At 37.1% G+C, this 23428-nt stretch overlaps 1 protein-coding gene across 9 annotated transcripts in view; it reads right to left on the bottom strand.

Moving 5' to 3' along the window:
- The window catches only part of LOC100876992 (uncharacterized), a 514205-nt gene that overhangs the window by 416556 nt on the left and 74221 nt on the right, over positions 1-23428 (bottom strand). The window contains exon 1 of one of the 9 annotated variants that reach the window (XM_076536601.1): positions 17545-18679. The exons of the other annotated variants lie outside the window; for them this stretch is intronic. The gene's annotated coding sequence lies outside the window, so the exon portion shown is untranslated. Of the gene's footprint in view, positions 1-17544; positions 18680-23428 lie in introns of those variants that run through there. 9 annotated transcript variants of the gene reach the window in all.

Below are 23428 nucleotides of genomic sequence, written 5' to 3'. Positions count from 1 at the left end.
ACCAAATCCCTAAATATCCTAATCCTAAATCACCAAATTCCTAAATATCCAAATCCCAAATCACCAAATCCCTAAATATCCAAATCCCAAAATCCTCAAATATCCGAACCACAAAATCTCCAAACACAAAAACCTCCAAACACTCTAATACCTCCAGAAAATTCCAGAATTCCAACAAAAACTCCGTCGTTTTTCCTCGCAAAGGTCCCTAACCCCTGCACCTCCATCTCTCAGAATTCCAGAAAATAATCCATCGAAGCGAGCCCGAAGCAGAACGTACGACCTGAAAAGTTCAGCGGCAATAAATACAAAACTCTGCGGGTGCAGCGAGCGAAGGAATCGTTTGGACCCGCGAGCGGGCAACCAATGAAAGATCAAACGATCTTTGGCGAATTTCGTCGGAGGGTCGGAAGCAACCCCTTAGAAAGTTTCTCCCTATCCATGGCGAGCTGACGTAAACGCCGTAATTACCGTACACTCTGTTTGCACGATTCTGGCTTCGTAATGTGTATTCACTGTTCTCCTTCTTCCCTGCTTCTTCGCGTGTACGTACGCGCAAACAGCCCGGCCGGAGGGCGAGAATACAAAGGGGCGGTCGCGAGTGCACCGAATTTCAGAGTTCGCAGTTTATCTTGCAGCATTTTGCAGAAACGGGACAGAGGAGGATTTTGTTCCGTGTACAACCGGGGATCGTGGAAAAAGGAGAACAGAAAACTGTCCGCGATGATTGCTCGAGTGGGTGTGCAAATTGCGCCACGACAAAATGGTGGGGCTGCGACGGGCGAGAAAAATTACTTTGACGCGGTGAAACGAGAGAAAAGGACTCAAAGTAAACAACGGTGTTAGCGATCATTTCGGATGGAAATGATTTAAGCCTCGAATGGATTTTGCGCGTTCTTTTTTTAGGTTATGTGTGGATTCACGTTTAATGATTTACCAATTCTCGAAAATAAAACATTTTATTTTAAATTTGCTTCTGTTAAATTATATATTAACCCTTTACATTTAAAAGGTCACACTCACAATTCAGTTAGATACAATTTAAAATTAATAATTTTTAACTTAACCTATAGTGTTATGTGTGAGTTCTTTAAATATGGCGAAACAATTAAATTGATGAACCAAATGAAGTTAACTTTTCAAGTGAAACAACTTTTCAATAGAAGGTTTTATAGTCATCATTAATAAATGTCTTTGACATTGAACTTCTGAAATAATATTTTGATTAACAGAAATATCAAAAGTAACATAAAACAGAAATATAACAAAAGGTTTTAAAGTCATCATTAATAAATGTCTTTGACAATAAACTTCTGAAATAATATTTTGATTAACAGAAATATCAAAAGTAACATAAAACAGAAATATAACAAAAGGTTTTATAGCCATCATTAATAAATGTCTTTGACAATAAACTTCTGAAATAATATTTTGATTAACAGAAATATCAAAAGTAACATAAAACAGAAATATAATAAAAGGTTTTACAGTCACCATTAATAGCAAAACTGTCTTTGACAATAAACTTCTGAATTAATATTTCGATTAACAAAAATATCAAAAGTAACATAAAATAGAAATTTCAAAATCATATTACTTGAATCATTCGCCATCTTTCAGATTACGTTCATCATTACCGAACCTATCAAAACTCCTTTCGAAAGCTGCTTTTTCATATAAAATTTGAATTCTTAATAAAAAATGTTGTACAGCTTTACCCAAAGTCCATAACTCTTTTCCCTGCTGTTACATCCGAGATTTAAATTGCAAACGCCATTATCTGCTTCATAAAAATCTGCTTCTCATAGTACTGCATCTTTACAAACTCATTCGTTTAGTTGGCGAGCATCCTCGAGATAAATACGTGCAAGGAACAGATCCTTGCCGGAGGATCGAGTGCGTTCCCGCGTCCAGGAAAGTGCTGGAGCAACTGAGATTTATGGACGGAATAAAGAAAAGTTCGTTCAACGTGTACGCTACCGGTTGAAGGTTTACCAGTCTGTAGATCTACCGGTACTTAATTTGTTCTTGAATTACACCGTGCCGGGTATCTTTGCTGTAACTATAGGAATTACTTCTTGAGAAAAATTGCTGAGGGAGTGGTTAGCTTTTTATTTGTATGGGGAATATTTCTGATTGGGTAGTTCTTTGTGAACAAAGAGATGATTTGGAGAGTTTTTGGTGGACTCTCTGGGGAATTTGGTTATTTTGCGGAGAATATGGAATATGGAATATGGAATATAGAAGATTCAGAATTTCGAGGATTAGAAGATTGGGGATATTGGAGGTGAGAAATTTGGAAGTTTGAGGATGTGGGAATTTTAAGTGGAATATTGAGATTTAGGGATTCGAGATTTGAAGATTTGGGGGTTTAGAGATTTAGGGATTTGAAGATATAAGAATTTGGGGATTTGGAAATTTAGAAAAGTGGGGGTTTGAGAACTCGAGAAATTGGATTCTGAAGAATTTGAGAATTTGGGGATTTGAGAATTTGGAGATTTCAGGATTTGGAAATATAAGCATTTAGAGATATAAGGATTTGGGAATTTGGGAAATGAGTAAATTGGGAAATTGGGAAATTTGGTAATTTGGTAATTGGGAAATTAAGAAATTGGGAAATTAGGAAATTGGGAATTTGAAAATTGGGAAATTGGAAAATTGGAAAATTTGGGAATTTGAAAATTGGGAAATGGGAAAATTGGTAAATTCGGGAATTGGGAAATTGGAAAATTGGGAAATTGGGAAATTTGGAAATTGGGAAATTGAAAAATTGGGCAATTGGGAGTTTGCAAATTGGAAAATTTGGAAATTGGGAAATTGGAAAATTGGGAAATTTGGGAATTTGAAAATTGAGAAATTGGGAAATGGGAAAGTTGGTAAATTTGGAAATTGGGAAATTGGAAAATTTGGAAATTGGGTAATTGGGAAATTGGGAAATTGAAAAATTGGGCAATTGGGAAATTGGGAATTTGCAAATTGGAAAATTTGGAAATTGAGAAATTAGGAAATTGAAAAATTGGGCAATTGGGAAATTAGGAAATTGGAAAATTTGGAAATTTGGAAATTGGTAAATTAGTAAATTGAAAACTTGGAAAATGGGAAAATTGGGAAATTGGAAAATTTGCAATTTGATAATTTGGGAACCTTGAAATGTGCAGAAACTTGGTAACTTTTAATATACAAATATTTGAATTTGAAAATTGTGCAATTTAAGTATGTGAAAATTTGTATTACCAAAACCACAATAACTCTCTTCTTAATTATAATCCCCCATTCTAAATTTAAGACTTTTCCTTTTAGAAATTCAGAGAACTTCTATATAAATAATCAGTCTTCTATATTAATATTTAATTCCATCCTAATGCAAATGTTTAAATAATTTTTTACAATAGTGCTCATTTATATATTTATAATTTACTTAAATAAAATCTAGAATAATGATTACGATGTGGTTGATAATCCAAGCACTGTTATCCCCTTCTTATGGGGATCGTTTCGTTTCCCTTTCTCTCTTCAATCTCTTATTTCTATGGAACCCTTTCCCTTCCGGCTCCTTCCTTCTCGAGTGGTCTCCTTATCCGCTGGCAAGGAGCCAGACCCGTGTTATCGGATCCCTTTGACGCCAATTACGCGATTTTTCAAAATCACAGAGACGACCTTACTCAAGAGCACACTTCGTTCGAAAATTTCAACCAAAAATTTAGTAGTTTGAGATATTCGTCAATTTAAGAATTTTAAAGATCTGAAAACTCCTTTCACGAACTGTAAATTCCTAAAAGTGGTATGTTTCAAATTTAAATTTGAACTTCAATGCATTTTCGAAATTAATTTTCAAAGTAAATTAAAATTTTTTAATGAACAAATTTTCAGGTGAAATTAGAATTTTTTAAATGAACGAATTTTCAAAAATAAACATAAATTTTCAAAGTGAAGTTTAAAATAAAAAATTTAATTCAAGCTTAAGTGAAAAAATGCAGATATTAAAAAATGTGAAACGCGAAAGATTTAATTTAAATTTGAAGATTGTCGAACTTAAAATCGCCTACCAACTGAATTCGCCGAAGTTCGCTTATGAAAACGCTGATGAAATTGTATCGCGTCGTTCAATTATTGTGTTACTCGATGCTTAAACTCCTCGCTCCGCGTTTATTCCCATCTGTTACTTGTTTCTTCGTTTCGCGAAAGCGCGAATTAACAGACTGGCTGTCTGAAACATATCTGAAAACGGCAGCAAAGACGTCTGTCCGCCATGGAAGTCGTCTAATTAGTTTCACACTAACGAGGAAGGAGATCAGCGCTTCTTTCGCAGCAGCATTAATGAGGCTAATTTTGTATTTAACTTTGTGTACCAGCGAGTGCCATTCGGATGATTACGAAGTACTGACTTTCCGTATCTGCTAACGATTTGCTGTCTGCCTCTTCTATCTTGATTATCAAGCAGCCACTTATGCAGAAAATTACGACATTACACATCATTACGAGACACTGTTAAGTCTCAGGATACAATACGATACAAAGAGGATTAGATGGAACTTTCTATCGATGCGATATACTGTTTCCAGTTTGTATGAACACTTACAGGTTCAAATAGGGAAGCAACAATACTCGAGGAGTATTTTATTGCTCTATTCTGAATTTTTAGGTTATTATTCACATCTGGTTCTTAGATTTAAGTATAGAGTTCTTTATTTGCAATTTTATATTCCACAAATTCCCCAAATTCCATAAATCCCCCAAAATTCTCCAAATCCCTCAAATCCCCAAATTCACAAAATTTCCTCAATTCTTCAAATTCATCCAATTTACGTAAATCCCCTAAATTTTTCAAATTCCCTAAAATCCTCAAAATTTCTAAATTCCCCAAATTTCCCAAAATCCTTAAATTCCCCAAATTCCCCAAAATTCCCAAAGTTCCCACATTCCTCAAATTCTAAAAATTTCCCAAAATCGTCAAAGTTCCTAAATTCTCCAAATTCACTAAATTCCCTAAATTCCCCAAATTCCCCAAATTCTCCAAATTCCCCAAAATTCCCAAAGTTCCTAAATTCCCCAAATTCTCAAAATTTCCCAAAATCCTCAAAGTTCCTAAATTCTCCAAATTCTCCAAATTCCCAAAATTCCCGAAATCCTCAAAATTTCCCAAAATCCCTAAATTCCTAATTCCCAAAATCTCCAGTTCCCTAATTTCCCTATTCCTCAAATTCCCTAAATTTTCTAATTTTCCCGAATTCCCCATATTCCCCAAATTCCCCAAATTCCCCAAATTCCCCAAATTCGCCAAATTCCCAAAATTCCCTAAATGCCCCAAATTCTCCAAGTTCTTCAAATTCCCTTAAATTTTTAAATTTCCTAAATTCCTCGAATTCCCAATTCAATTACTCGAACCAAATATATGCACCGTCTTCCAAATCCAAAAAAAATTCATAATTCTAATGTTTTCAGAGCTCGATCAAAGAAAAAACTGAATCCAGTTTAAACATAGCTATTATTCGTCGTAAAGCTTGTTTTGATCTTTTGTTTAGCAAATATCGGTCTATTTTTGCTCCTTCTGAGTCACTGTTACATGACACTGGATCACGAAGAGTGACGCCTGCAATCATATTCTATTTTACTCATCTGCATCATTTTTTCGTGATTCATATACGTATGAGTAAGGGTACATATAAAGTTTTTTCTGAGGTATCGTTTACTATTTTATTCTTTCTAAAATATCGTTGTACATGGTTATTTATTAGATATAATCGAGGGTTATTCTTTATAATTGAATGTTTATGTAAGAGGGAAGGAGTATGTAATTTAATGGACGGAGTTAGGAAGAGCGTAAGTAGTACATGTACGTATATGGTCAGACCTTGCGTTCATAGCGCACGATATGTAAGTGGAGTGCATTAGCGGACACTGAGAGAATTGTTGATTCTAAAGGTTGGAATTGGAAGTTTTTAAATCTCTGAAAATAGTATAAAATAAATTAAAATAGAAAAATGAATAAACGATATCAATATAAATTAATATACATATTCTATCACCATAGAAAGCACCACAGATTTCAACAAAACCTTAATAAACTCTATAATTTAAAATAAAATTCTGAACAGGTCAACTGACCGGTTCAATAGTTTCAGTTTTAAAAACTCGAGTGAAATTCACCACAACTAAAACACGAGTACGTGACGAGTCAAACTCGTCAAAATAAAAGGTAAATTAAATTTAAAGTAAAAAATGAAGATTTCAATTCCTCGAATAAACCCCTGTAATCCACGTTCCTTCGAGCAGGCAAGAAGTAACCGGTTGCGAGCGAACAATCGAATCGGCTATTCGTAACAAAAGGAACCCGTCGATTAATCGTTGCCGCTGCAATTGCGCATTAATTCAGTGATCCGTGGGTGCAGTTGCACCGATTTGGCCGGGGGGCAGCGAGTTCGAGGTGGAAAATTATAAAGCTGGAATGAACGCGAGCCCTCGGGCGGGTTTGCGCGAGGAGCGAAGCGAGATTACAGGTAACCGTGCGCCGTCCAATTCGTTTCAAGCGGACCGTAACGACGTTACAAACGAAAAAGTTTCTCTCCCGGTTATATACGTTCGTCTTTTTCATTGTCTACCCCTCGAAAGCGGCCGCCCATCGTTTTCTTTTAGCCCCGGTGGAAGGCAACGGGGGTGGACGCGGAATTGTTGCCGGACCAGCTACGGAAATACGTTCGGTCCGTGGCTTGCCCTCGAAACTTTTTATCGCGCGGCTTAAGCTTCGGGTTTACAACTTCTTCTTCTTCCTCCTCCCGCCCTGAACCACCAAATCGTAAACTCGCCAATCAGATTCCAGGGATCTCGATAGCGACGCGGGTCGTCTTGGAATAATCGAAAGACTTGTCTGAGCTTTCGTATCTCGCGAACGAGTGGCCCGTAAATTGCCGAACGTTTCAACGGGGATAATGTCTTCCTGTTTCGCCAAATGTATAAGGCCTTTACAATGCACTGCAAACTCTGCTCGAGATCGTGTGATACGGTGTCAGAGCAAAGACTGAATAAGTTTTGCTGACAATTTTCGGAAGTTATGTGGGCTTCCTTTGTATATAAAGAAATTGTGGATACCTGAGCTCTCAAACTTTCAAGTTTTCAATTAATGAAATAAATTTTCTCTAAGTTCCTAGTTACCTACTCCTACTTCTCAGAGTCTCAGACATTCTAAATTTCACACTTACTAATTCCTCAAATTAAAATCCCCAAATTCTCATATTTCCAAGGTCTCAAATTCCCAAGCACCCTTTTCCCAGTCACCAATTCCTCAAATTGCTAAAATCCCCAGATTTGATTTCTGAGCTCTCAAATTCCCAAACACCCTAAATTCTCCAATCACCAATTTCTCAAACTATGAAATTCCCCAAACTCCCAAACTCCCACGTCCCTAACTTCTCAAAATCCCCCGAATGCAGGTGAATATTAAAAATGGCACCACACCAGTTTAACATCAAATATTCGTAGCGATTAAACGACCTCACATCCCACGAAACGATATCCTTTTTGTAACCCACTGATCGATAGAATCGCAGTGTTCCGTCAAACGAGATTAACTCGAGGATAGGCTCAGGGTGGATCGAACGATGCTCGAATTAACGAGCTATTTAACGGAACACGACCGGCTACGTGGCCCTCGGAAAAGTTTTTAATCAAAACGCGGGACACAACGAGCCGGAAACCGATGTTCCTGCGAAGTCCTCTTCCTCTCTCGGTCTCTCCTCCCTTTTTTTTTCTCTCTTCTTTCCCCCGCAACCGGTCCTTTGTGTGGCCATCTACAACAGCGTCGCTGCAATTTCGCTCGATGCTTCCTAACGAAGGCTCGATAAAAGGATGTTTATGGGTAAGCCAGGATCAAAGGCGAGCGAGCTGACGCGATTAACGAAAAGCCCGCTCGAAACCGCGCTTTTGAAGGATCTCTGACCGATGCACAAAGCCTCGAACGTACGAGTTATCTTCGTGCAGGGTGTTAAGAAAGTAATCTGAATTACTGGTCATACTGGGAAAAGTACTTTTGAAAAAGCAAGAATTTTAGATTGCACCTGTGTGCTCGTTAGATGCATGGTTTTATCAATTTTTAACGAGGATTTTTGAAGTTGTGTGTGAAGAAAGTACTATTAGTCTGTTTTTGAGTAGAAAGAAGATACTGTGTGTAGAAGGATATATATTATAAAAACACTAAAATATATTGTAAATATTTCATAGAAATTAATGTAACGATGTATGTATGTATATTACATAAACAGCTAAACATAACATATATTGTAATCAAAATATAACATACATGTATTACATAAATTATGAAACATAATATATTACATAATGCTAAAATATAATACACTTTATATAAACATTAAGATAATGTATATTACATAAACAATAAAAAGGTTCATTTGTATACGACATTAAATTTGAACATAACCTAAAATAGCACATCTCTATAAACATGGCTGAATCCTTCTATGTGAGTCAATAAAATAAAAGCATCTCATAAAAACTCCTCATACAATATTGGATTAAATTGATAATATTTCAAAATGGCTCATAATTAAATACTTTCAATAAAATTATTAGTCACTAAACTTATAAGGTTATCAATCACTTGACCTTGTAAAATTATGAATCACATAACCTAACAAAATAATGAATCTTAACCTTGAAAAATTATCAATCTCAAGACTTTAAAATATAATGAATCACTTAACCTTACAAAATTATCAGTCAAATAATCTTGCAAAATTGTTAATTATATAACCTTACAAAATTATCAACCACATAACCTTGCAGAATTATCAATAACTTAAGCTTGTAAAATTATCAACCACACAACCTTGCAGAATTATCAATAACTTAAGCTTGTAAAATTATCAATCACTTAACCTTGCAAAATTATCAATAACTTAAGTTTGTAAAACTATCAATCACTTAACCTTGCAAAATTATGAATCACTTTACTTAACAAAAATACAAATCTTAACTATGTAAAATTATTAGTAAAATAATCTTGCAAAATTATCAGTCACATAACCTTACAAAATTATCAACCACACAACCTTGCAGAATTATCAATAACTTAAGCTTGTAAAATTATCAATCACTTAACCTTGCAAAATTATGAATCACTTTACTTAACAAAAATACAAATCTTAACTCTGTAAAATTATTAGTAAAATAATCTTGCAAAATTATCAGTCACATAACCTTACAAAATTATCAACCACACAACCTTGCAGAATTATCAATAACTTAAGCTTGTAAAATTATCAATCACTTAACCTTGCAAAAATTATGAATCAGTTTACTTAGCAAAATTATGAATCTTAACCTTATAAAATTATCAGTAAAATAATCTTGCAAAATTATCAATTACATAACCTTGTAAAACTATGAAGAACTTAAACTTGTAAAATTATCAAGCACATAACCTTGCAAAATCATCAATAACTCAAACTAGCAAAATAATTGCTTAGCTCTGCAAAACTAACCTCGCAAAATTACCACCTAACCTTGTATAACCCTCCCAACACAAAAACCCAAACTCTCAAATTACAATAAGTTTTCCAACATCTCCACGCATGATATTCCTTGCAGTTTTAGTTTCTGCAGAGAAGTTGAAGTGAACCAGCATCGTACACCAACGTCCCAGCGGCTTTAATGTCTGCCGGCTGATTATAATCTCGTCAACGAGTTATGCCATTAGAAGCAGGCTTCGCTGTAATGCCACCACCCTCCTACACCCTACAACCCTCATACCTACAACCCTTATCCGTTTCCATGCTGGCGGAATCTCTGCTTGCCAGATAGCGTTGTTCTTCCGAGCTTCTTCGTCGTCGGCCAATTACGTGATTAAAGCACGATTCTTCTTATTAGGTGAATCACCGTTCGATAGAGTTGCAAGATTTCTTAAAGGACGCTCTTCTTATTCCACTCTATTTTTGCTTTTTATTACAGTTTTATGGGTTCTGGTTCGTTCGGAAACGGTCGTGTTATTTTTAGGTTCGATGGTGTTAGTTTCTTTTAGTGGATGATGAGGGAAATTTATTTCTAAGTTTTGAACGAATAAATTTCTGAGTTTTTAATTGTGTAAATCTTCACATTCCTTAATTCTCCAATTTGCAAAATTTCCAAACTACCACCTTCTCAAATTTCCATAGACAATATATAAAAATCAAATAGCGAGCTATTAAATTTGTGAATTCCTAAAATCCCACATTCTCAAACCCCCACATCTCTAAATCTCTAAATCCTCAAACTCATGAATCCAAAACACCTAACAAACTTCCTCATCAATTCATCTCTGCACCTCGCTGAAAATTCCGCACCTCGAACGTCAACACAGCAATTAATTACGTAATTGGCAACACTCGAAACAACAATAAGGGCAGTGTACCAAAAGCGTCCGCGACTTTCGAGAAAAGATTCCCCGTCAAAAGAAGTTCCCCGAATGACCGATTCTAATTATCAAAGTCGAGAAAAAAATTACACAAACCAAGGGTTCTGTTCCTTCGGGACATCTCGAAAGTGGCGTCATTAACCGAAATGAGCGTTCTTTCGTTCGCCCTTCTGCCCCTTTAGCCTTTTCCTTTGAGTTGCCTCCCTCTTTCTTCATCTTCGTGGACGTCTCTTTCTCCCTCGACTTCCGGTGTTATCGTCTCGAAGTTCCGGCGACAAAAAGAAGGAGAATGGGCAGAGACGAGGTCGCGTTTAAGATTCTCGTCCTTTCGCGATTAAATTAAGACCGGCCGTTCCTTGTTCGTCATTAATCTTCTTTTGTGACGCGTCCTTGGGAATCGCTGTAACACGCAGCGTCTCTATAATTACGCGACCGTCTCGCGTTTCGTACACTGCACTCTAATGTAGAGTCCTTTTGGATACGGACGAGTGTCAGGGAAGTAACACCTCCCTCTATATCTGTCATCATTTTGGGACAGTTGTGTGTTTTACACCATTCACATTTTTTAATTTTTTTAAAATCTTGTGGTTCAATATTTCAAGTTCGTACGCCTTTCTACACCTTCGTACATCTTCGTACACGTTCGTATACCTTCATATCCACATATAAAAATTCATACCAAAGAACATACTGCTATATTCAATTCCAAGAACCAATCAATAAATAAACTTCACAAAATGTTTAAAAATAAGAAGTACCTATTTACCTATCAAATGAATCGAGAGCACCGAACAATTTCCCAATAAAAAACTAGAAATTTGCAAACGGAGGAGGGTAAATATTCTGCGTAAACGAGTCGCACAAACGTAGGAGGGTTTCGCAAACAGCAATTAGCAAAGTAATTTACGTTGAACGGTCGGAGAACGAATAGCTTTCAGGAGGAAGGACGTTCGCCAGCTTATGGTGTCCGAGTTCTTGCGTCCAAGTTAGAGGGAAGTTTGCTAAAATGACGGGAGCAGGACGGCGAGACAGCTGTCAGACATGTCCGGCGGCAAAAACGGAGAGAAAAAGCGCAACGCGGCCGATTCCGCACGAACGTTCCTCGAACGCATGCCGATGACAGCTTCGACGTTTCCGCAATACATTCGAGCCGGGTTAAAGACGCGAATTTGCAATCACGTCCGAAAAATTCAACACTCAGGTCCAAATGGTCGATCGTGTTAAAATTTCAGTGATTTTAATGAAGTGATAAATTGGATTGCAGTCTTTGTTCGCGGGTATACAATGTATATTTGTCGGTATAGTGAAATGTTTAACCACTGTTTTAGTAAGCATTGTTTAAATATATGAAATATTTAGATATAATGTTCATTGTAAATTGTATCATAGTGTATTGTATGTGTGTGTATACAGGAAGGATGATTGCGAATGCATACGTATATACATATATTATACATACATATACTATACATATATATACACATATGTGTACACATATGTTATGACATTTGTTTAATGTTTATTACATATATAATATTCAATATAAGTTATATCAATATATACATATGTATAGATACACATATGTATAGACGTATATACACATAGCCATACGTGTATATTTATACATATGTACATATTGATACAATTTATATTGAATATCCCATGTGTAATAAATATTATACAAATATAATGTACATCAACTTCGAAAGAATAAGTGTAAATGAAGACTTGGATATTTGGCAAATTTAGAAAATGAGAAAGGAATTTACGTATGTGGAAGTTTGGAAAATTAGCTTCTTGGGAATTTAAGAAATTAGCCATCCGAGAATTTGGATAATTAGGAAGTTAGAGAATTTAAAATTAAGAATTTGGGAAATTAAGGAATGTGAGAATACGAGAATGCGGAAATATAGGAATGTTGAAATGTGCGAACGTGGAAATGTAAAAATGTAGTCATGTAATAGTAGTGGGAATGTAAGAATGTCGAACTGTAGGAATATGAGATTGTTGGAATGCTGGAATGTGGGAATGCTGGAACGTGAGAATGTTGGAATGCTGGAATGTGGGAATGCTGGAACGTGAGAATGTTGGAATGTGGAATTTAGAGAAGTGAAATTTAGGAATGTGGGAATGTTGAAATTTTCGAATGTGAATGTTGGAATGTAGGAACATGAGAATGTGGGAATGTAGGAATGTAAAATTTAGAAATGTGAAATTTAAGTATGTGGAATTTAGGAATGTGGGAATGTGGAATGTAGAGATGTGAAATTTTGGAATGTGGGAATGTTGGAATGTAGGAATCTGAAATTTAAGTATGTGGAATTTAGGAAAGTGGAATATGGGAATGTGGAATTTTTTGGATGTGAAATTTAGGAATATGGGAATGTTGGAATGTGAGAATATTGGAATGTAGGAATGTGAGAATATTGGAATGTAGGAATGTTGGAATATAAGAATATTGCAATGTGAGAATGTTAGAACGTAGAAATATGGGAATGTCAGAATTTCGGAATGTAGTAATGCTACAGAATTTCGGAATATAGTAATATAGTAATACAGTAATAATATAGTAATAAAGTAATAAAGTAATATAGCAGTATAAGAATATAGAAATATAGTAATATACGAACAAACATAAGAAGCAGCTATATACGAACACAGGAACAAAGAATTTAATCTTTCAATATCTCACACATCCGCAAACTTATGAACTACCGAACCCAGCAATTTCCAAATACAAAAATCCAAAGATACATAGATCCAACAATTCAGAGCTTATCGATGCACTCAGTTGATACGACCTCAAGGTTGCCCCGTAAACGGGTACGAGCTATTTCATTCGTAAAAGTGGCCTACGTATATCGGTTGTGGTCCCCGTTGTTATTTCGACACAAGCATAACCCGGACACGTTCGCGGTGGCAGCCGGGGGCCAAATGGTTCGTGAGCTAAATTAAAAGCACGAATCGCTTGGAGCCAGTTTCCTTCTTTGATCCATCGACCGGTATGCTCGGTGGTCTACGTCGCGTACGTGACGTTATTACGAAAATCTCGCGTCCTGGAGGAAACGCAAGCAAAATCGAAGCCCGAGATACGCTTCTGCTCGGTTGTGGACCGCTGGCGCACGCGTGCGAACTCGCATGCCCCGCGTTCCGCGATGACGTTCTGATTTTGATTGATTTTCGCGCTGGCACAGCTGAGCTACAGCACCGCACGCATCGGCTAACTGTGCTACGAGAAATTGCACCGACACGGCAATTGTCCACGACAGAGATTGAACGCGTTTGTCCTGCTCCTTCGGTTCGACCCTAAGAAAAATACCGATATTCCGAAATCGTCGACTTCATCGCTCTTATCTGGGAAATTTCGTTCTAATAATACCTCGTGGGTTGTTAGTGGAAAGTTAGGTACAATGAGTTAATACTTAATTTGATAGAAAATTAATAGAACATATAAGTACGTATACTAATAATATTTCATACTTGTATGTATACTTAAAATACATATGTTGTAAACACATATGTTATGAGTACATATTACAAGTACACACAAGTATTTGTATTATAAGAAATAATATTATAAAAATATATATTATGAATATACCTACATACTTCAATATTAATTCCCTTAATATACAATAGCATTCCCTACATGTGAGTACATACACTCAGAAAATAAATGCAAAATAAAGTATAATTTACAAAAAATAAGTTGCAAGTATAAAGAAGCTGATTTCAGGTAAAATTGATAGCAAATTTCGAGGTAGGCGATTACAAACAGGATCATGGAAAAGATAATCGGCTATCATTGTCAACACGTTATACCAATGGTGGCACCCGCTTCTTTGATCCCGTTTGTTTAAAGTAACCAAAGCATCACTTGTCATGGCGGGTCGCGTGCATCCAGTTTCAAAGTAGTGGCCATCGGCGTAGCCCGTTGTTTTCTGAGTGTCCACTTACACGGAACGGTTCCACCGATCGCTTTCAAACGAAATATTAGCAGGATCAGAGCAAACGACCCGTTGCTACACGATACTTCCCCGTTTGCCCGCGAAATTACCGTGTTCCTCGTGAAATTTATAACGTGGCCGAAACACGCCACGCCAGGAATCTCCTTAACTATCGGCTACCGATTTTTTGGGACGAGAATTGACTTCGGTAACGATTCTGAGCGGAATCTTCTAACAAGTTTAAGTAAAATGTGACTTACTAATTCAATTTTATAAATTTATGAAGATGAACTGATTGAATTGTACAGTAAATAAAATCAACGAATCTGAAGATGAAACAAGAAGTGATGAATAAAGTTGATGAATAATGAACTAGTGTAATAATCAATGAATAAATAAATTAACAAAAATGTAAAAGACAATGATTAAATATAAGACTACACAATAATCAGTGAATATAATCAATAAATAAAATTAATGAATAAATAACTGATCAACAATCATTAAATATAATCAAGAAGTTAAATGTGTGTGCAATGATCAATGAATAAAAATCTTAAACAATAATCAATTAATGAAATCTATAAATGAAGAGCTGATCGATAATCATTATACACAATTAATACATTAAAAACTTGTGTTATGATCAATAAATCAAAGACATAAATAATAATCAATAACTATAATCAGTATATAAAATCAATAAACAAAAACAGATAATCATTAAATACAATTAATAAATTGAAAAGTTGAGCAACGATCAGTAAATAAAAAAATTGGACAATAATCAATAAGTAATAAATCGTACAGTGATCAATAAATTCAAAGTTTATCAATAATCAATAAACACAGTTAAGGAATTAAAAATTTGCAACAAAAAATCAAGTAAATAAAAAATTGGACAATAATCAATATTAAAAATAGTAAATGAAATGAAGCTGTTATTATTTTTACAGAAACTGAAGAACACCTCAAACTTCACCAAACTAGCAAAAATTCAGTCTCGAAATGAAATAACCTTGAAGTGAGCCACCTTGTAGTGAACCACCTTGAAATGAAGAGATTCTAATTCTAGATCATAGTAATTTAATAAAATATACCAGCACCTTGTACAAAATATTTAAATATCAAACAACAGTTAAAAGGAAGATAATAATGACACGAAAGACAAAGACGAATATCGTAATATTGTACGAAGATAAAAAAGGAAGACAAGTAGTTTACGAAGACGGAGCAAGAATTCAATCGATTATTTGTCGTTGCCGGAACTTCGTTTCGAGTGTGTTCCCTGTGCCAGCTAATTACAGGGCAAGAAGAAATTCTATCCACTTCGGAGACATTAAATTTCGTGGCGTCCGCGTTCCACGAATTGCGTAAGATGAAAAGCGTCCAAACCGAGCTGACGCGAGCATTAATCACATAGCAGTGGGCTACGAGTGGACATTTAACTTGTTTGATGGACGGGGATCGGTTCCGAAAAATTAAGAATTCCTTCGGAAAATCGAATGGTAAAACGAACTCGCCTCAAACTTCTCATGGGTTTCGATCAAAATTTTAGGATCATTTCATTCAACAAACTGGTTGCATTAATCAGATTTCTTGTTTGCTGTCTTTGGCACGAATTGCATTTGCTGTTATATTTTTCACTCAAGATATAATATAGGAATGTATAAGGCAGTTAAGAATTCATTTTTCAAATTGAATTTAGATTTTCTGACCCACATGTTAAGTCAGTATTTCATAATTAATTGTTATATAAAATAAATAAAACTTTTGCATTAAACACAGTAAAAATAAATAAAATATTTCGAAATTAATTTCCTAGTAATTGTATTTCATTAATATAAAAAATGAGCACATGTGTTAACAAAAATCGAAAATGCACGAAAAAAAAACACGAAAAATTCTTGTCCTGACCTTCAACTTTCAACGGCCTTGAATCGTCTAGTCAGAATTCCTCTCCAAAAAAAAAAGAACTTGAAATATCACCAAGAACACAATTATTTTCACCACAAAAAGTTGAACACATGTAACCGAATACCTAAAGCACAACACTTTTAGTCGATGATGTCAAGTAGGCTGATCTATATACAAAAATAAACTCGAACTCAAAACCACTTCATTTCTAGTCACTTATTATAAGAAAGACAAGAATTATGGTTGAAACATGTTTCTACTTGTGTTCGAACCGTCCATTGAGTCAATGAAATCGTTTTTACACCACGAAGATAATTATCAGTTTTATCGTTTTCCTTAACACTTCTCAAATGACAGAATAAATTATTCTAGCAGAATGGAATTAGGTTACCCTAGCAAAACAACGGAATTGGGTTATTCTAACAGTGACAACTTGTTCGTACGAAATTCAAATTTATTTAATCTCAAAATATAATTTACCCCTGCACTGCTGATAGGTTAACTTATGAAATAAATTATTGATTAATTTTGAATACACAATGTTGAAGCAAATGAAAGACATCAAAGTACATCAAACAAAACCTTTCAAGGACACCATCACTATAAAAAATGTTAAACTCATCCACGTATCTCTGACGAAAGATCAGAACAAATTTTTTCCGCAAGAGTGTTCCATGAACACGAGTGTGCATCGTTCACCATGTTAACACCTCGATCGTTTCACACTTCCACTAATCATATCGCGTATCACCAGAATCACTATTCTTCAACGAGCACAAGTTATGAGCAATAATCACGGAACAGCGTGTTTCCCTCGGGAACACGTAGCACGTATCTCGTCGCCACGAAAGCACCCAAGTGTCACCTTTACACACTGGCAAAAAAGCACGGCGCGATAAAGTTACCGCCGCCGTGTCCGACAATAACCGGTCGTTTAAAGCGCAATAAAATCTAGCCGAGCAAACGCATCGCCGACAATCACGTATCCTTCCATTTCGCCTTTTTTTACTGGGCACACAGGATTCCTCGGAGGTTCGTCACATTAGATTATCCCCGTGCTAGGAGGGTACGGATGCAAGGGTGGCCATTAAAATTCACGCGACAGGCCAGCTACATGACGGATAGGTCGTCGCCCAAAGGGAGAAATTTATCATTCGTCCCGGTGTAAAACGAAAGACTGTTAGGGGAACGTAGGGAAAGTTCGCGCTAGGCGACAGGTCATCCAAACAAGGGGTCCAGAAGAGGCCGTTAAGCCGTAAAAGAAGAATACGATCCTACCTTGAGGTGAAGAACGTACAGGATCTCCTCATTTTCCCGTGGGGCACTAATGTTTCGCGGCTTGCCGATTTAACTGCGCCACAAACCACGCACGACAATGATCGGCTTGGCCGCGAACGACGCTCGTTATCGTCGACGGACGAGCACGAGCAGGAAACAACACGGTCCCGGATCGAGGGAACATCTGTTGGGACCCTAGCAGCTGATCCTTCGAGCGGCTTCCTTAACTGCCGCTCCGACCGAGGTCATCAAACCCGAGGACTCGAACGATTCAGGGAGACACCTACGAAAAAACTGTTTCGCCGATGTCGCGATTCTCTTCATCGGTCACCAAGAAACGGGCCGGGACTTGTCCGAAGCCGGTCGAGTCGACCGGCAACCTGCTTGCGAACCGAACACCATAACATCGCAGCCAACTTGGCCAGCTCACCACTGATTCATCACGGCACTGCACACGGCGGCACTTCGCGGGCAGCTCGTTCCCGAGGGCTGTAACGGACCGCGCGTGACGGACGATCTGGCGGGATCGGCTAGCAATCACTTTCACTCGGTGTCGTTCTGGTCGTCCGCGATTCACCAGCCCAGAGGATGTCCCTGGAATCTCGCCGGCTTTTCATCTCCTCGCATCCGTCGTTCATCGGCTCGAGATGCGGCTGGACACTCGGATCACGATCGAACGATTTCCGATAGCCTTCCAAGGGTCTCCATCGACGTGTACCACCACACCGTATCCACCGCGTGTCCGGACGCTCGGTAAGTACGCGACGCGACAACAAAGACTCCGGAGACAACAACCTGTTAATCACCTGGCGGCGCCGGTAAGAAACGCGAGCAACCACGAGACCGACCTTGTACACACTGATTATGGTTCACGAGGGCACATCACTGGAGGTCACACGAGGAACCGAGCTGCATTCTGACCGAAGGAACGAACGGTCCGCTGGACGACACACCGGGTGCTGGGTGTCGGATACTCCTGGCGACGGCAGGCGGAATATCACACCGGTGGTCGCGATTCTAACGGCACCCAGGGTTGATGGTGGTGGTGGTGGTGGCGGCGGGTATGGTGACGATGTGGTCGGTTGGTGCAGCTGGCGGCGGCGGATGGATGTGCCAGAGTGCGGGCTTACGACGGAATGAGAGGAAAGCTCGGCTTAGGAGCGCTACAGCGTGGCATCGGCGACTCCGCGATGAGCGAGAGAGTTGCGCGTTATCGACCCATCCGCGACGCTATATTCAACCACCGGCACACGATCTCTCTCTCTCTATCTGTCTCTCTTTCTCCATCCTCTCCGTTTCCGAGCGTAGTACGCGCGACCAGTACTATCGTACGCGCTCCGCTACTCGCGATCCTTCCGCTTCGGATCGAAACTCCGCGAGAAGCCGAAGCGTGAATACGGAGCGAAGGAAACGACAGGTTGTTTGGAAACAGAGGTGAAGACTTTTGCACTCGAAGATATTTTTACTAGCGAGCAAGTTTTATGGAACTTTCATGAATTCGATGTAGTCGATCAAAATTCATTATAGATTTTTATGTTTGAATTATTTATAGAATTATAAATGATTAAAGAGTTATTGTACTGAATCGAATGGCAAAAGTAAGTTAAGGTTGAGACTTGATGTGGTTGCCACCAGCAACCTTTGGTAATGATTGAGATTTTATATCAATAACTAAAATATTAAGTTCACATGTTCACAAGAGTTAACTTAAGCCCACATGTTAAGTTCACACAGTAATTCAAGAGCATAGACCCAGTTTTCGGTTACTGTGACTGAAGTGTTATGTTATTATAATGGTAACTAAGGTATTAGGTTGCTATAAGCACTAATGACTGACATCTTAGGTTACTATGAGACCTCAGGTCACTGACCCAGATTACTATAACTAAGATCTTGTGTCAGTAACTAAGCTGCTAGGTTACTATGAGTGAAATCTTAGATCACCAATGATTGACGTCTTAGGTTACTATAACTAAGGTCTTATGTCAATAGTGACTAAGGTGTTAGGTATTAAGTGAGGCTTTTTGACAAGTTACTGAAGTATCAGGTTACTATGAATGAGGTCAGTGACTGCAGTCTTAGGTTACTATGAGTGAAACCTTGGGTCACCAGGTCAAGATCAGTCATAGCTGAGGTCTTAGATGAATTGTGGTCCTCAGATACTGTGAGTGAGATCTTAGGTCACTAGTGAGGTAACTCGTGAGGTCTTAGGTCATGAAAAAATATATATAGAATAAATAATAATCTTAACGATAAAAAGGTATCTAATTACTATTATTTTATATAATCTTATAAATATCGATATTCATAAACTATCCTATGAGTATATTACTTCAACCATCACTTGCAAATAAACCTTAATTAATATCAAAATACAAATGCACCAAATTTCCCCTTTCCCGACTAAAATTGAACATCAAGAAGAAAGATGAAGAGGCGTGAATGGAATATTTGAAACGTAATTCGTCACCAATTCCGTGACTTCGTACGGCAGGAATAGAATTGAAAAGCTGCGAGACGTTTCTTCGTTTGATTCGTTAAACGAAGAAATTTATTTCTTTCCGTTAATCGACCTCTGTCTGGCGTTACTTGCATAATGGATGAAACGAAACGTCCGCGGCGGTATTCCATGAAAACGAAGCTTTTCCGGGCGCTGTTCAATTTGGAAAAATGGCAGGTTGCTCGATTGAAATCACCGTTCACCATTGTTCGGGAAAACTTTTGTTCGTGTATAAGCAAATGGGTACGTTATTATCGATTCATTCGTTGTCCCATGGAGACCCTCCATTTTTGTTAAAAAGAATATTTTTTTATTATATTATAGAGCCTTTTGTTTGGACGTTCCAAAATGTTCAATATGTTCATACGTGGACCTCTAAATTATTTCCTCTACTAGATTCTCTTCAACAACATTTACTGGATCTTGATTCGTTTTAAAAATTTTTAATTTATTTAATGTTTCAAAAAATAAAGTACATTTATAACTAATTATAACTAATTTATACTAAAAGAAACAGGTATTAAATAAATTAAAAATACGTGTGGCAAAATTTTAAAATCGTATTGCACATGCTTCAACAACTCAAGCCTGAATTTCCACAAATAGTGAAAATAAAATTTTGATGAAATATACCTTGTTAAATATTTTAATGAAATACTCGAATCGCAACATTCAGATAAACAAAACACTCCGTTACCAGCCCAATTTCCGTGAAACCTCTCCAGAACTGTAAAACTATTACAAACTGACATGTAAACAAGTAAATTCGATATTTCCATCTAGTTCTCTCAGAACTCGCGAGCTGTTGCATCTGCATATGGATGACACTTAACCGCCCCTCTTTAATTTCACGTGCACTACATCAAATTTCATCGACATCGGCGTCGAGCGGTGATCGATTTGACGTGCGATAAATAATGTAGCTTTTCGAAAAGTGTATGCAAATTTTTCGAAATGAAACAGCAGCAGAGGCTCACAATTAGCGAGAAGGTCGCATAGAAAGTTCGACGGAGTCTGTGGTATTTTACGTGCATCGATATCTGTAACGTGGGTCGTACAACGTTCACAAAGGTGATTGGTCATCGATAATCGCGAATGCCTGGATGAAAGCGAACGGAAGGAAATGAAGTAGGATGTACGAAAAGTCTTCGAATCAAAACGGGATCGTCGATCGTGAATGCACGCGCGGAGAGATGGCTCTTGAATGGCCTTCTCGAAACGACGGGAAAATGGACGCGGTTGAGTTTGATCCTGTGGTATTCTTGCGGTTCGTTCGAGCTTTTTTCGATGCATCGCTAAAAAACAGTCGGACGATCCATAACAACGAAAAAAAAAAAGGTGAATGAATGGAATACCATCTATGAACTGCACACCGCCGTACATAAGTGCTTGCAAAACTGCGTATTCGAAAAATCTGAAATACATAGTGTCCCATATACACTGAACGCAATGAATTTCGTTAGTGAAAAAGGCGATATGAGGAAAGAGGGGTTCATATAACCAGTTTCGCTATTACGAAATTATTAGAAGATAGAAAAATGCAGAAGTATAGAGGAATATAGAAATATAGGGATGGTGCGGTCTAGGAATATTGACATGTAGGAACATTAGTGGATAGAAATCTTGGGATCTAGGGATATTACGATGCAAGGATATTGGGATGTAAGTATACTGGAATCTAGGGGTATTTAAGTCTTGAGGATATTGACATCTAGGGATATTTAAATCTAGAGGATATTGAAATCTAAGGATATTGGTATTCCAGAAGATTAGAATCAGGGGATATTGGTATTCTAGGAGATTAGAATCTAGGGATATTGGGATGTAGGAACACTGCGATCTAGGGATATTGCGACCTAGGAATATTGGGATCTAAGGATATTTGCATCTAGTGATATTTGGATCTAGGGATATTGGAATCTAAGGATATTAGGATCTAGAGATATTTGAACCTAGGGATTTTTTGATCTAGGGACATTTGCATTTAAAGGTATTTCAATCTGGTGATATTTGGGTCTAGAGATATTTGAATCTAAGGATATTTGGATCTAAGAATATTTCAATTTAGGGATATTTGAACCTAGGGATTTTTGATTGAGGGATATTTGGATCTAGGGACATTTGGGTCTAAGAATATTTGGATCTAGGGACATTTGGATCTATGGATCTTGGGATCTAGCGACATCTAGGGATATTGACACATAAGAATATTAGCAACTAGGGAAAATTGTATCAATTTAAGTTTAAAGATATTGAGATCTAGGTATGTGTGAATCTAGAGAAATCAAAAACATAATAACAAATATGATCTAAAGATACTGGGATCTAGTTATATACACATCTAGGGATAGAATAATCATAAGATATGCAGACGTGTTCACTATTGATTGTAAATATTCCTTTCACAACGTGAAGATATAACAAAATTTAGTTCAAAATTCAGTTCTCAATGTTGAATATCACTCAATTGAGTATACACCATATCTGCTAAATTAGTGAATCAATAATATTCAAATAAAAAGTAGAATTTGCATCAATTACCGCTACACAAGTTTACTTTTATTCACCCTTGTCTTCACCCAACTCTTCTTTAATATAATATCTCGTCCCTTTTGTGTCTACACGGAGCATAATTTGGAATAAAATAAAAAGGGAAATTGTATTACAATTACATAGACAAAGGAATAATATCCGTGCAAAAGCTGGCCAGAACAATTACGGTAGAGAGGGAAAAAGGGGCGACACAGGTGCGAACACAGACCGGAAACAAGCGACGAAAGCCGGCAACGATATTGACACAAGCTTCAGTTTAATTTCTCTGCCCGGTAAACATTGGTTTTCCAGTCATGCGGAGTTACATACACGTTACCGTGTCTTGTTCGAGCGGTGCCAATGTTAAAAGAATCGAGCGCAATGCCAGGGACGAAAGCGTACGTACTACGTACTCTGTCGCGCGACAAATTTGCTCGTCGCTTTGCCAGCCATTATAATTGTCTGAAACACGAACACCGTTTGCGAATCGATGAAACGCGGAGCCGAGATTGCAACCCGGAGTTTCGCTCGCTAGTAAATTCATTGACATTTTAGGAACCGTTTTTTAAATTATACAAATACTGTGTTTGGCAGTTTTTCATTTTTCGGGCATGGAATTTAGGAAATTTTAATTTCAGAATTTCGGGAATTTTAGTTTACGAATTTTCGAAGTTTCGGTTTATGAATTTTTAAGTCATGGATTTGCATATTTTTAATTTATGGATTTAGAAATTTGTGGTGTATGCAATTGTAAATTTTTAGTTTGGAAAATTATATTTTGTTAATTTACGAATTTACTCATTTTTTATTTAGGAGTTTTCATACTTTTTATTTAGGGATGTATAGATTTTT

This window comes from Megachile rotundata, chromosome 10 (genome assembly GCF_050947335.1).
Source record: "Megachile rotundata isolate GNS110a chromosome 10, iyMegRotu1, whole genome shotgun sequence".
Lineage (NCBI taxonomy): Eukaryota > Metazoa > Arthropoda > Insecta > Hymenoptera > Megachilidae > Megachile > Megachile rotundata.
The sequence above is the reverse complement of the archived record's forward strand: the minus strand, read 5'-3'. Positions and strand labels throughout refer to the sequence as shown.